At 45.4% G+C, this 12,245-nt stretch overlaps 2 long non-coding RNA genes across 4 annotated transcripts in view; one reads left to right on the plus strand and one right to left on the minus strand.

Annotated features, from left to right (window-relative positions):
• LOC308582075 overlaps nucleotides 1-12,245 on the plus strand; it is a 65,623-nt gene that overhangs the window by 30,579 nt on the left and 22,799 nt on the right. Inside the window, exons 3-4 of one of the 3 annotated variants that reach the window (XR_014005472.1) lie at nucleotides 7,695-7,858; nucleotides 12,077-12,206. The exons of 1 other annotated variant lie outside the window; for it this stretch is intronic. This is a non-coding gene — a long non-coding RNA (uncharacterized lncRNA). The remainder of the gene's footprint in view (nucleotides 1-7,694; nucleotides 7,859-12,076; nucleotides 12,207-12,245) is intronic. One more of the 3 variants, XR_014005473.1, reaches the window with a different exon arrangement.
• Nucleotides 1-12,245, minus strand: part of LOC308582073 — a 45,120-nt gene that overhangs the window by 8,594 nt on the left and 24,281 nt on the right. The gene's annotated exons all lie outside the window — the stretch shown is intronic.

Below are 12,245 nucleotides of genomic sequence, written 5' to 3' on the forward strand. Positions count from 1 at the left end.
CAGAGTCATCCGCAACTGGACCTAACGGTCAGGGGTACCTTTACTATTAGCTAACTAGAAGGTTGTACTATGGGTTGGCTGTTCTAGAAACACTAATCAAACTGGTTTAAAAAACAACAACCGGTAAGGCAATTGCCTTTTGAACAGTAGGTTTTGAAAAGTATATTCAGTGTGGGTATTCCTGATCAAGCTGGACAAAATTATTCTTGTGATGTCATAGTTTGGAAGAAACCTCCGTGCGCTGAACTTGGGCTTGGCTTTGTTTCCATCTTCAGCAGAGAATAAGAGCAGGGGAATTTATCACAAAGGAGGAAGCGTTTGCAAAACAAGAACTGAAAATGATACCCATGGGTTTTTCTCAACCAAAACCTAATGTATTGATAGATGCAGCCTTACAGGTGTGCATCTCACGAGAAAGGGCATCTGGGTTTAGGAGTTCGTGGTCTCAGAACAATGTAGGTTAAGATTCCCCTCCTGCTATTCTTGCACCTCAGTTCTCAGACATACCTGCATGCACTTACTTTGCCATTCACATTTGATCTTCAGACACAGGAAAAGGTTTACTCCCTCTTCTTGCTCATCTTTTCTTTATTGGTTTAGCCCCATAATTGTCTAGAAGATCATGGGCTCTTCCAAATGATCTGTTTATTGAGCATTCATTCTGATTTGTGTATAGCAAGCTTATGTGGAAATTAGACAATGTCTGGTCTTTATTGAGCATTCAATCGGATTTGTTTGCAGGGAGGTTATATGAAAATGAGCATTCATCCTAAATATACAGTGGTACCTCTGGTTAGGAACTTAATTCATTCCAGAGGTCCGTTCTGAACCTGAAGCCGTTCTTAACCTGAGGTACCACTTTAGCTAATGGGGCCTCCTGCTGCTGCCGTGCCACCAGTGTGTGATTTCTGTTCTCATCCTGAGGTAAAGTTCTTAACCTGAGGTACTACTTCTGGGTTAGCGGAGTCTGTAACCCAAAGTGTTTGTAACCCGAGGTGTTTGTAACCCAAAATACCACTGTATTCTGATTTGTTTGTACAGTGGTTATATCTGTCTTCCCATTAATCATTTGTTCCTCCCACACATTTCAATGCATTCCTCATTACTTTTGTGGTTAATAAAGGTCCATTTAAAAGGGGGGGGGGATTTGTTGCGACAGAGCAATTTAATCCACTTTATTTGCACAAATCTACATTTCTGGAATGCATTTGTATCCGTCCCACAAAAAAAAACCCCTGACATTCTGTAGGTGACTTCTTTTTTCTTCCCGTCTTCAGTTATTTTCTCTGTGTTTTGCTTCTGGCTCTTTTCCTACTGTGCTCTAGATTGTTCTCCACTCACTTCCCCCAACCACTGTGGCATCAATGTAGTCACAAACAAGACACACACACACACCAGGGTTTCCATCTAGGCATGGACTGATGCAGCTTTTCAAAGGGCTTCCCTCCTTCAGAATTGTCCCACTGTGAGTTTGGTGAACCAGTCATAGTTTCCTTTGGAAACAGCACTCCGATTCCTGCTGTGATGGTTCCAGGAGGCTGAGTCAGGGCAGCCAAAGCAAGCAGATGAGTCTCCTTATTTATGTAACTTTCCTGAGATCCCACAGAGCAAAAGGATGCCACTGCCATGAAATTCATGGTCCCATCGGTGCATGCAGCTTAAATAAATAAATGATTTCTAAGGGTGTCAGCTTGAAATCTAGATGTTCATTATATATGAGTGAGGGAAGAGGCTGAACAATTAACTATAAAATAATGGTGAGAGCATGGCATCATAAATGGCAAAGTGAAAGAGTTCATGAGCAGAGTACTGTATCTTTACCTGAATCAGGGTGAAAGAACCTATCAAGGAAAGAAGGGGAAAGGGAGGGACTTTTTTCCTGACAGAAAAGCTGTATGATATGCACAAATTCAACTGGCGCAGCTTTGGCCTGAATGGAAAGGAACTTCTGCCTGCCAGCTAGTTATTAAGCACAGAGCTTCTATCAAGAAAAAGGTGGCGATCACCTGGGATAGGTGCAGGGGTTACAGATAAGGGTACAGGCTTTATGCAGCAGGTAGCAAGTAGCAGAAGTAAACAGCATGGGAAATATGTACAGTTGCAGAGAGAAATGGGGACACATTGTACTTTACTGTCAGGTCTTTGGTGAGTGGTTTAATTAATGCTCCTTGCCTCACAATTAGAACATAGTTTCCCTAAGGGCTGTTTCTGAGCAACCCTAGAGTCTCTCAACCAGGTTCTTTCCTCAAACAGGATTTGCCATCCAGGCCACTAAACAGGAAAGGGCCTGTGCTTATATACAGTACAATAGCTTATTATAAAGAAACCAGTTTTTAGCTGGCAGCTGAAGTTTGTGAGAAACGTGGCTCTTGTAGTTGCACTTTCAACAGTGGTCTGATATATCGATATTAGTGGGTGAACTTTTTTATTTCTTTTCATTTTATTTTCAATGCTTGCAAATTACATCAGGACTTCCTTAAGGGGAAGCAAAGTACAAATATAATAAATGGAAAGCTATGCTGTGAAAAGCTACATCTGCTTCAATAAGTGGAAGAGCAGGACCAATGGTTCTTTTCTGATCAGTTGGCAACAATGATCATCGGAGAGGAAAATAATGTTTTACGTGCTCACGTGCTCTGTTATAGCTCTGTTCAAACATATCCAGGGTAAGCGAAGGTGCTAAAGGATCATGCCCACCGAAGTTGACAATAAAAACAGGTTCCAAGGCAAAGTGCTGATAGGTTTGTGTCAATGTCATCAACCTCTTTAGGGTTGCCATGTGTCCTCTTTTTCCTGGACATGTCCTCTTTTTCAGGGGTAAAAATTCTGTTTTTAAATTTGCCAAAATGTCTTTCTGGATGAGAAATAGACATAACTGGTGGCTGAAGACTTGCTTTCCTCTTCTCTTCTCCTGCAGCCCTCAGCAATATATCACCGCTTCTATAGCCTACATATAGTAGGGCTATTTAAAATGAGAGTTGTTATAGCATCCTCTTTTTTGCTCTTCAAATTATGGCAACCCTACTTATCCCCAACTAGTGAGGTCTGAGGGCAAATTCATACCATACATTTACAGCATATCCAACACACATTATAGCACATGGCTTCCCACAAAGAATTCCGGGGAACTGTAGTTCTACGCTATTCCCTTAACAAGCTATAATTCCCAGGATTCTTTGTGGGAAGTCCATGTGCTTTAAACGTGCCTTGGATGTGCATTTGTATGGATCTGCCCTAAGTTTGTGTAACTGGAACGTTTCCTCACGTTCAGCTCTTCTTTCATAAAAGTAAAGGTAAAGGGACAGATAAGACTTAAATCATTTCAATGAGATCTCTCTCTAGTGTAAATGCAAAACATACATTGAGCAGACGGCACATTCAGTTTTTAAATCACTTCCTTCCACTGTCTATCCAACTTTAAACACACACACACACACACACACACAGAGTGGTATCTCGGGTTAAGTATTTAATTCGTTCCAGAGGTCCGTTCTTAACCTGAAACTGTTCTTAACCTGAAGCACCACTTTAGCTAATGGGGCCTCCTGCTGCCACTGCGCCGCCGGAGCACGATTTCTGTTCTCATCCTGAAGCAAAGTTTTAACCCGAGGTACTATTTCTGGGTTAGCAGAGTCTGTAACCTGAAGCGTATGTAACCTGAAGCGTATGTAACCCGAGGTACCACTGTATGTGTGTGTGTGTGTGTGTATTGTGGTCCATAGACCCACAAAACAGTTTCAGAACAAGATACAGTTAAGACAACCAAACAACAGGCAAAAGAGACCGAGGTAGTCATTTTGTTACATCTAGATAGAGCATGATGGTCTTTTTTTCTTGCGACCTCCGAAAGAAACTTTGCCACGGTCAGTGTAATATCATTTGACCTATCCTCCAACGTTAAAGCATTAACACGTGGCAGAAAATTGCATGGGGGTAGTCAGTGGCAGTTTTAATATCACCGATGACAGCTTCCTGGATTTAACTTAGCCTGGGCATAATGATTACTGGAGAAAAACATAGGTGAAAGGGATGGAATCCCTGCTTTGCCACAGTGAAACATCTTCCTTGCCAACCACCTACCAAGACAGATGTTAAACTTTGGGTTGCCTGTTTTGCAGTGCCCAGGCATACTCCCCTGAGAGGATAAGAGGCACCGAGCGCTTCCACGCAACCTGTCTGTTGACCATTCATCCTTATTTGTTTGCCGGGCTCTTAGACTTAGGTGGCAGTTGGCTATTTTAACGAATATTCGTTCTGATTTGTTTTTGGGGGAGGTCAGATGACATTGCTGATCACATCCAGGCCGTACATGTAAAGCGCTCTTTAACAATCTCAGAGGATCCTGGGAAGTGTCATTGGTTAAGGGTGCTGGGAACGACGGTAGGTCTGTGAGGTCCTTAACAAGCGACACTTCCCAGGATTCTCCATAAAGCGGAATAAAAGGTAAAGGTAAAGGGACCCCTGACCATTAGGTCCAGTCGTGACCGACTCTGGGGTTGCGGCGCTCATCTCGCTTTATTGGCCAAGGGAGCTAGCGTACAGTTTCCGGGTCATGTGGCCAGCATGACTAAGCCACTTCTGGCAAACCAGAGCATCACACGGAAACGCCGTTTACCTTCTCTGCCGGAGCAGTACCTATTTATCTACTTGCACTTTGATGTGCTTTCGAACTGCTAGGTTGGCAGGAGCAGGGACCAAGCATCGGGAGCTCACCCTGCCACGGGGATTTGAACTGCCGACCTTCTGATTGGCAAGTCTTAGGATCTGTGGCTTAACCCACAGCGCCACCCGCGTCCCTTTAAAGTGGAATAGGTAAAGGTAAAGGTACCCCTGCCCGTACGGGCCAGTCTTGACAGACTCTAGGGTTGTGCGCTCATCTCACTCTATAGGCCGGGAGCCAGCGCTGTCCGCAGACACTTCCGGGTCACATGGCCAGCGTGATGAAGCTGCTCTGGCGAGCCTGAGCCGCACACGGAAAACGCCGTTTCCCTTCCCGCTAGTAAGCGGTCCCTATTTATCTACTTGCACTGGTATGCTTTCGAACTGCTAGGTTGGCAGGCGCTGGGACCGAGCAACGGGAGCACAGCCCGCCGCGGGGATTCGAACCGCCGACCGTGCGATCAGCAATAAGAGTGCTTTAAATGTGTCCTGATTGGATTATAAGCATTCCGATCTGTTTGCCGGGCAGTTCAATGATGTGTCAAGTCAAGTGTCACACCACACTCCCCGGTGCATTTTCGCCTCCTTTTCTTATGACAAAATATCTGATCTTTTGGGGAAGCAGGCTTGCCACACTAAACCTCCCTCATCAGCTACAATTGTGCAACCTGAATTTGCTGGTACGTGATTCAATTCCACGGGAAAGTAGTGATTGTCTGGTAATGCCCTCCCTTCAGACATGCTGATAACCAGTTTTTGATAAAGGTGTCACATGAAGGAGGGTTCGTGATGGCAGAAATACAGGTATTTCACATATCAGTCCTAAAATTATGTTTATTTATATGTGTGCATATCGGGCAGGGAGAGGTCCCTGGAAGTGTGTTTATAAGTTAAGTCCTACACCAAGCAGTTGCTTTGGTAGCAGTCTTAAGCTAACTGCACAACTTGCAACCAGGGTGGTGGTGGTAGCCATCAGAGGCTCACTTGAGGCAGTGGCACTTGTGTTTGAGGCTTCTAGCCCTGTCTACCCAATGGTAGGAAGGCAGTGCAGTGCACAGCACTGGTAGCAGCAGCCTGCACAACTCTTCCCAGGATTCTCTGTAAAGGTAGTGGCAGTGGGCTTGCAACAATCATCAGGCGCAAGTGGAACCAGGGAAGCAGTTTCAGCCTAGCAGCAATGAGTTCCTAAAGTCACTTCCCCAGACTTTATATGTGTTTGTGCAGAATTCAGAATGGCGGGGGGATATGTGTGTCTTGCGACTCTCTTTGGGCTCATCCATACTTCCTTTTGTGCTGCGCTTTATAGGCACAGGTCTGGGATTTCTAGTTCTGCGTCCAAATGTGGGGTTTTATTGTCCCATTGCTTCCTCTGGGAAAACCTGCGGAAAACCCGATTCAGTGGGTTTTCCTGGGGGAAGTAGTGGGACAAAAGAGGGGGGGGGACACTCAGACACGGACCTAGAAATCCCAGACCGGTGCCTAAAAATCTTGGCACAGAAGGAAGTGTGAGTGAGCTTTTTGTTTTTCTTTCTGATCTGTCTTTGTGATCTGTTTTGGTTTTTTGGTTGAGTGCACTTGTGTATTAAGCCACACACTTGCTGGCTTGTTTGGGCAGGATATTCCCCATCTTCAGGGAATTATGCATCTGTAAAAATTCCCTCAAAGAATTCTGGGCACTGTGATTTGTTAAGGGCTGCTGGGAACTACAACTCTGAGAAGGGTAAACTACAGAGCCCAGAATCCTTTGAGGGGAATACAGTGGTACCTCGGGTTAAGTACTTAATTCGTTCCGGAGGTCTGTACTTAGCCTGAAACTATTCTTAACCTGAAGCACCACTTTAGCTAATGGGGCCTCCTGCTGCCGCCGCACCGCCGGAGCACGATTTCTGTTCTCAACCTGAAGCAAAGATCTTAACCTGAAGCACTATTTCTGGGTTAGCGGAGTCTGTAACCTGAAGCGTATGTAACCTGAAGCGTATGTAACCCGAGGTACCACTGTAATGTGCTTTAAAGGTATGGTGTATACACACAGACTTAATCTCAACTTCAGTGCTCCCTGCATGAAAATGATCATTTTATTATTTTTTAATTTATTGAATTTATATACTGCCCTATACCCAGAGGTCTCAGGGCAGTTCACAGAAAAGATCAACATAAAAACCACAATGTACATAATAAAAATAAAAAGAACAACGCAATAACACCCCACAAGTAAACCAATGTTTTCTATAATGCCTTAGAAATTCTTAATTCCATAATACTATGTTGCCAGAAAGGGGCGCGGGTGGCGCTGTGGGTAAAACCACAGTGCCTAGGACTTGCCGATCGTATGGTCGGCGGTTGGAATCCCCGTGGCGGGGTGAGCTCCCGTCTTTCGGTCCCAGCTCCTGCCCACCTAGCAGTTCGAAAGCACTCCTAAGTGCAAGTAGATACATAGGGACCGCTTTATAGCGGGAAGGTAAACGGCGTTCCGTGTGCTGCGCTGGTGCTGGCTCGCCAAAGCAGCGATGTCACACTGGCCATGTGACCCGGAAGTGTCTGCAGACGGCGCCGGCTCCCGGCCTCTAAAGTGAGATGAGCGCATAACCCTAGAGTCTGTCAAGACTGGCCCGTATGGGCAGGGGTACCTTTACCTTTTTATGTTGCCAGTATATGTAAGTTCACTGTGTACATTATAGCCACTAGGGCCAATCGCCAAGGATGATGGGAGGTAGTCCAGCAATTTCTGAAGTGCCTTAAGTTCTCTGCCCCTCCAAAGCTGGCGTTCCTTGCTTGAGTTACACACACTTTTAGTTCTTGCTTTGGGCTTGTGATTTGATCTAGATTGTGTTAAGTTGATCTGCGGTGTGGCTAGCTATTGTGTGCGAACAGTCTTGCTCAGTGGCCAGTGACATGTTTAATTGTATTAGAGAAGAACAGAGCCTGTTCTGTGGGCTTTTGCCTCCTCACCTCCTTGGACCCTGGACCTGCCCCTTGCCAAGAGTTGGCAATCACATTCCAGCCGTTTCGAAATTCTTTTAACTCTTCTCTTACAGAAAATCTCATGAGCAGGGTTCCTGCAATGCAGTGATTCACACACGCCCTCACCCGAAGCTGGAAGCGATGACTTTACCACCTCCAGGAAAAGCGCACAAGATGGGAGGATAGGGCTGTGGCCATTCATTATCCTTTCAGGCATGCAGGAACCAGATGGCAGAAGGTAGCTAATGGCTACATCTTGGAGCCCTGCCAGGGGTGTGGTTCCTGGATCTGGAAGAAAATTCACCCCTAGGGAGAAGGGAACTTGACCTCTTCTTATAAACAACACTGTGCTCCCAAGGAGCCAGGGTCTGCTTGGACACATTGGCTTTAACAAAGAAAGCTAGTTTTGCATGCTTTCTGAAGGGGGCATAGGGATAGGAAGAGAAAGGCAGCTGTTTGGGGGAGAGACAGGGTTTGCTGCTGCACCAAATCACCCAAGTCAGTGATGCAGAATGTTAAAGTACATGCACAAGGCAACCTCCCATAGTGCTGAAATATAATGACTATCATCCTGAGAGGTGATCGGTTTCACTCTGACTAATAAAGAGGGCCACTTACAAGCCTTATCCCTGTGCCAGGGCCAAAGGCTGCGTACATTTCATACGTTGAAAGCACATGGCTTCCCGCAAAGAATCCTAAGAACCAGTTTGTTAAGGATGCCATAAATTGTAGCTCTGTGAAAGGTAAACCAGTTCCCAGGATTCTTTGCAGGAAGCCACATGCTTTCCATGTGCCTTAAATGCATGGTGTGTACGCAGCCAAAGAGAGGATAAACCTTTTACATGCACGATAAATAATCTTGACGCCTGTAAGAATGAAGCCCTTGGGGTAAATTCAAACTACTGTACTGCAGATAGGGATGTGGGCAAAGCTAATAAATACTGTGACAGCAGCAAGCTGCCTGATCTTGTGACACGGACCGTTTCTGAAAGTGAATATTCTGCTCTAATATTAGGTGGGCAAATATTAGCATGTGGTACACAAGGTGTGGTAGCTGGTGTGTGTCTTTAGAGAAGTCAGAATACAAGTGCAAAGTGGAGAAATCAGCTTTTTGTGCTGCAGCGATCCAGAAGAAGCTGGGACTTTGAGACAAGGAGGCCACCTTTTTTTTTTTTTTGCAAAGGCTACAGTAACATGAGAGTGACAAGTAGAAACTGAGAGCTCCTCTTTCCAAATGAAAGTTCCTTGAAGGCCGTGTGTGTGTGTGTGTGTGTGTGTGTGTGTGTGTGTGTGTGTGTGCGCATGTGTGCAGTTGTGGGAAGCAAAGTGAGCTAGTCCAGGTCTAAGGCATAACTGTTTGTATATCGCCTCTAAGACCCAAGGCCATATGTGCAAGGCCTGTTCCAGGAAACGACTGAGGGAAGCCAGGCTTCTGAGTTCCCGACAACAGCTTCAATAACAGCAAATCAATGGGGGCCTGATCCCAACCAGAACAAGACCTCCCTGTTCCCTGCTTTCCTGATATTTTTGCTATGCTGGAAAAGAGGACTTAATATACAAAGGACTTTTCCAGAAATGGCGTGTTTGCTTTTTGCATTATGCAAAGTTGTTTTGTTACTCTTTTGTTATGGGAGGGGAGGTTTCCTAGATGCCTTTCTTCAGGGTAATGCCTGTGTTGCAAGGGTATCACATTTTTTTCCAGCACTCAAGTGACCCTTGAGCCGTCAGAAAGTGCTTTGCACTGTGCTTTTTGCAAGTGAACACATTATATTATTTTCTCCGACAAAGAGCTATTGATTCTTGACATTTGTTAGGAATGATATGACCAACGTTGTTGTATTAAATGAATAATATTGTACCTTTTATTGCTCTCTACTATATTTGAAACAATTTTAACTAACTCAGCACTCAAGCCTCATTATTTTGTTGTGGGGAAATGAAGTCCCCTTCCCAGGCAATGAGGCCATTTTGACTGCCAGGAAGTGGCATTGTTAGCAGTTATAGGTACCTATTGTATAGTACTTATGAAACCATCACTAACATTGAGTAGTACAAGTCCTGTGCCCCTGCCTTAATAGCAGCAGATAAACTGTGGGAATGTCACTCATATCAACCTCCCTACATTTTCTGAGCTCCGCAGATGAGGTCTTGTAGACCAATTTGTGAGGTTTGCATTTCCCTCTCCTTACTGCAAAAAGTTCTACTTTGTGGGGAAAGTAGGTCTGTTGTGTGTGATTGAATCCGACCTGAAAATAGCAACAGTCTAGAAATGCCATCTGTTTGAGGGCATATTAGCAACTGAGTTTTCACAGCAGCGGTGCCACCGTCTCCTTGGAACGGCTTTCCACCAGAGCAGCTCTCTCTCTGCTTTCTGAAAATGAGTTAAAACATTTTTATTTCATTAGGCACTGGTGGGTGAATTTTTTTTTTTGCTGTTTTAATTGTGCTGGTACCTGTAGTTATTTTCTCTGCTTCTATTTCTTGTTTGTAATTTCAAGTGGCCTGCAATTGCTATTTAGTTGTGCAGTTCTTTTACTGAAATTTATGTATGATTTGCTTTAAAAACAGCACCCCACTATTCGTATACCTCCTCCTCCTTTTTAAAACTAGCTTTTTAAAGATTTCCCCCTTAGCATTAGAGCACATACTTGACTTTCTTTATCTGTCAGAGCATAGCTTTATCCTTTTGTGTTATGTGAAGAGAGAACACCCCAGTTTGGATACTGAGTGCCACCATAAACATAGTAATAATCAGTCCTTTTTTCTGGGGGGACACAGCAGTACACATACCCCTAAACATTTTGTGAATTTAATGGCCTCATTGCGGGGCAGTATTTCAATATGAGTGGGAAAATGAGAGTACCCCTAAACATTTTTTAAGAAAAAAACTACTAGTAATAATACAGGGTGAGTCTTTTAAAAGAGGCCTAGTGGAACGTGTGTACTCTGTATCCACGGGGCCTCTTTTAAAGGACTCACGCTGTATTAACTTTTTGTTCACATAGGGCTTGTCCACACTTCTGCTTGCCCCATGCCTAGAAAATATGGGTCCAAGTGGTTTGCCCCCTCTCTTTCCCAGGGAAAACTCACTCTTTGCTGCCCAATCAGAGCAAACGTCAATCCGCTGAAAAGCCCATTGAGGTTTGCTCCAATTCAGCGGTAAAGAGTGGGTTTTCCCTGGGGGAAAGCAGTGGCACAAGTGGAAGTGTGGACAAGTCCTTACATGGTGAAGTGAGGGGAAAACCCTGAGCTCCTCCAGGCTTCCTTTTCTACCACATCTCTAGGCACAGGTCCACACTTTAAAGCTCTGTGTCAAAATGCACTTTCCCCCTCCCCGGCTCTTTCCCCTTGAAAACCCCCCACTTTACTGCTGAATTGGAGCAAACTGCAGTTTGTGGAAAACCCGAATGGCCAGCTTTAAAGTGTGGACCTGTGCCTAGAAAGCATGGGGCAAAAAGTTAAGTATGGGTGAGCCCTCTGAGGGGCTCTTAATTCTGTCCCAAATACCCACTTCTCATGGGCACAGCACACTCCAGGGTCATCGGCTGATGAGGAGGCGGATGCTGGTGTCAAACTGCAACACACCTGAGCAGAGGGAGGTCAGAAACCTCCTGCGGTGCAGAAGGGCAAAAGTTGGCCCCACTTCCATCAGCCTCCATATTGGGATTTGTAGCCCAACCAGCCAGGCATGATGGGAGTTGTATTCCAGCAACATCTGTAGGGTACCAGATTGGGGAAGACTGTTCCCTCTTCACCAGAATTCGCTGCAGACTCGTTGCTGAGGGAGGCCACAGCAATAAGAAGGGGGAGCTTTTGCTAATCCTAGTGAGACAGGAGGGAAAAGCTTGGCTTGGGCCTTGTTTGCTGAGCAGTCGCTGCCACGTTGCGCCTGGCACTTGCCACAGGCTCCAGTGCAGTGGTGCTACAACCATGCCCCTGGCAGCCGCCTGCTGGCTTTTTCTTCCTCTGTTCAATGTAATTTGCTGGCCTGTGCTTGTGACTCACCTTCCCCCTTCTTACCCCACCAGTCTCCTCTGGAGAGGTTTACACAAACCTTGTTTGAAGAACAAATTAGTCATGATTCTCAGCAGGGCTACCCGGGATTGATTCAGCAACAAATCCATGGGCATAAAAGGAGTTGTGTGTGTTTGTGTGTGTGTGTGTGTGTGAGAGAGAGAGAGAGAGAGAGAGGGGGGGAATGCCACATATCTGCTTGCTTTCTCCTTCTGGTTCTATCTAAACTGTACACACACACACACACACACACACACACACACACACACACACACACTTATGCATGTTTCTCTTGCCAGAACTCGGAAAAGCTGGGATGTTTAATTTTCAGGAAAAGTGATGCTTACAACCCACCTGGTTTGCAAACCTGAGGGTGGGGGTGGGGATGCCCTCTGCACCTTCTCAGAGGCACTTCCATTTATTTTTACCTTATGCGTTCCAGAACTGACACTAAAAACGGATGCCAGGGCCGAGTCTGGGTGAGCCCCAAATTAAGCTCTGGGGAGAGGACCCTTGCTCTTTGGCAAGGTTTGCATGCAGAAGGTGCAGAGTTTAATCTCCAGCACTTCCAGGTAGGAGATGTTTTCTGTCTTAAACCTTGGAACGCTGCC

The sequence above is a fragment of the Podarcis bocagei genome (genome assembly GCF_964188305.1).
Source record: "Podarcis bocagei genome assembly, chromosome: 2".
Classification (NCBI taxonomy): Eukaryota; Metazoa; Chordata; class Lepidosauria; order Squamata; family Lacertidae; genus Podarcis; species Podarcis bocagei.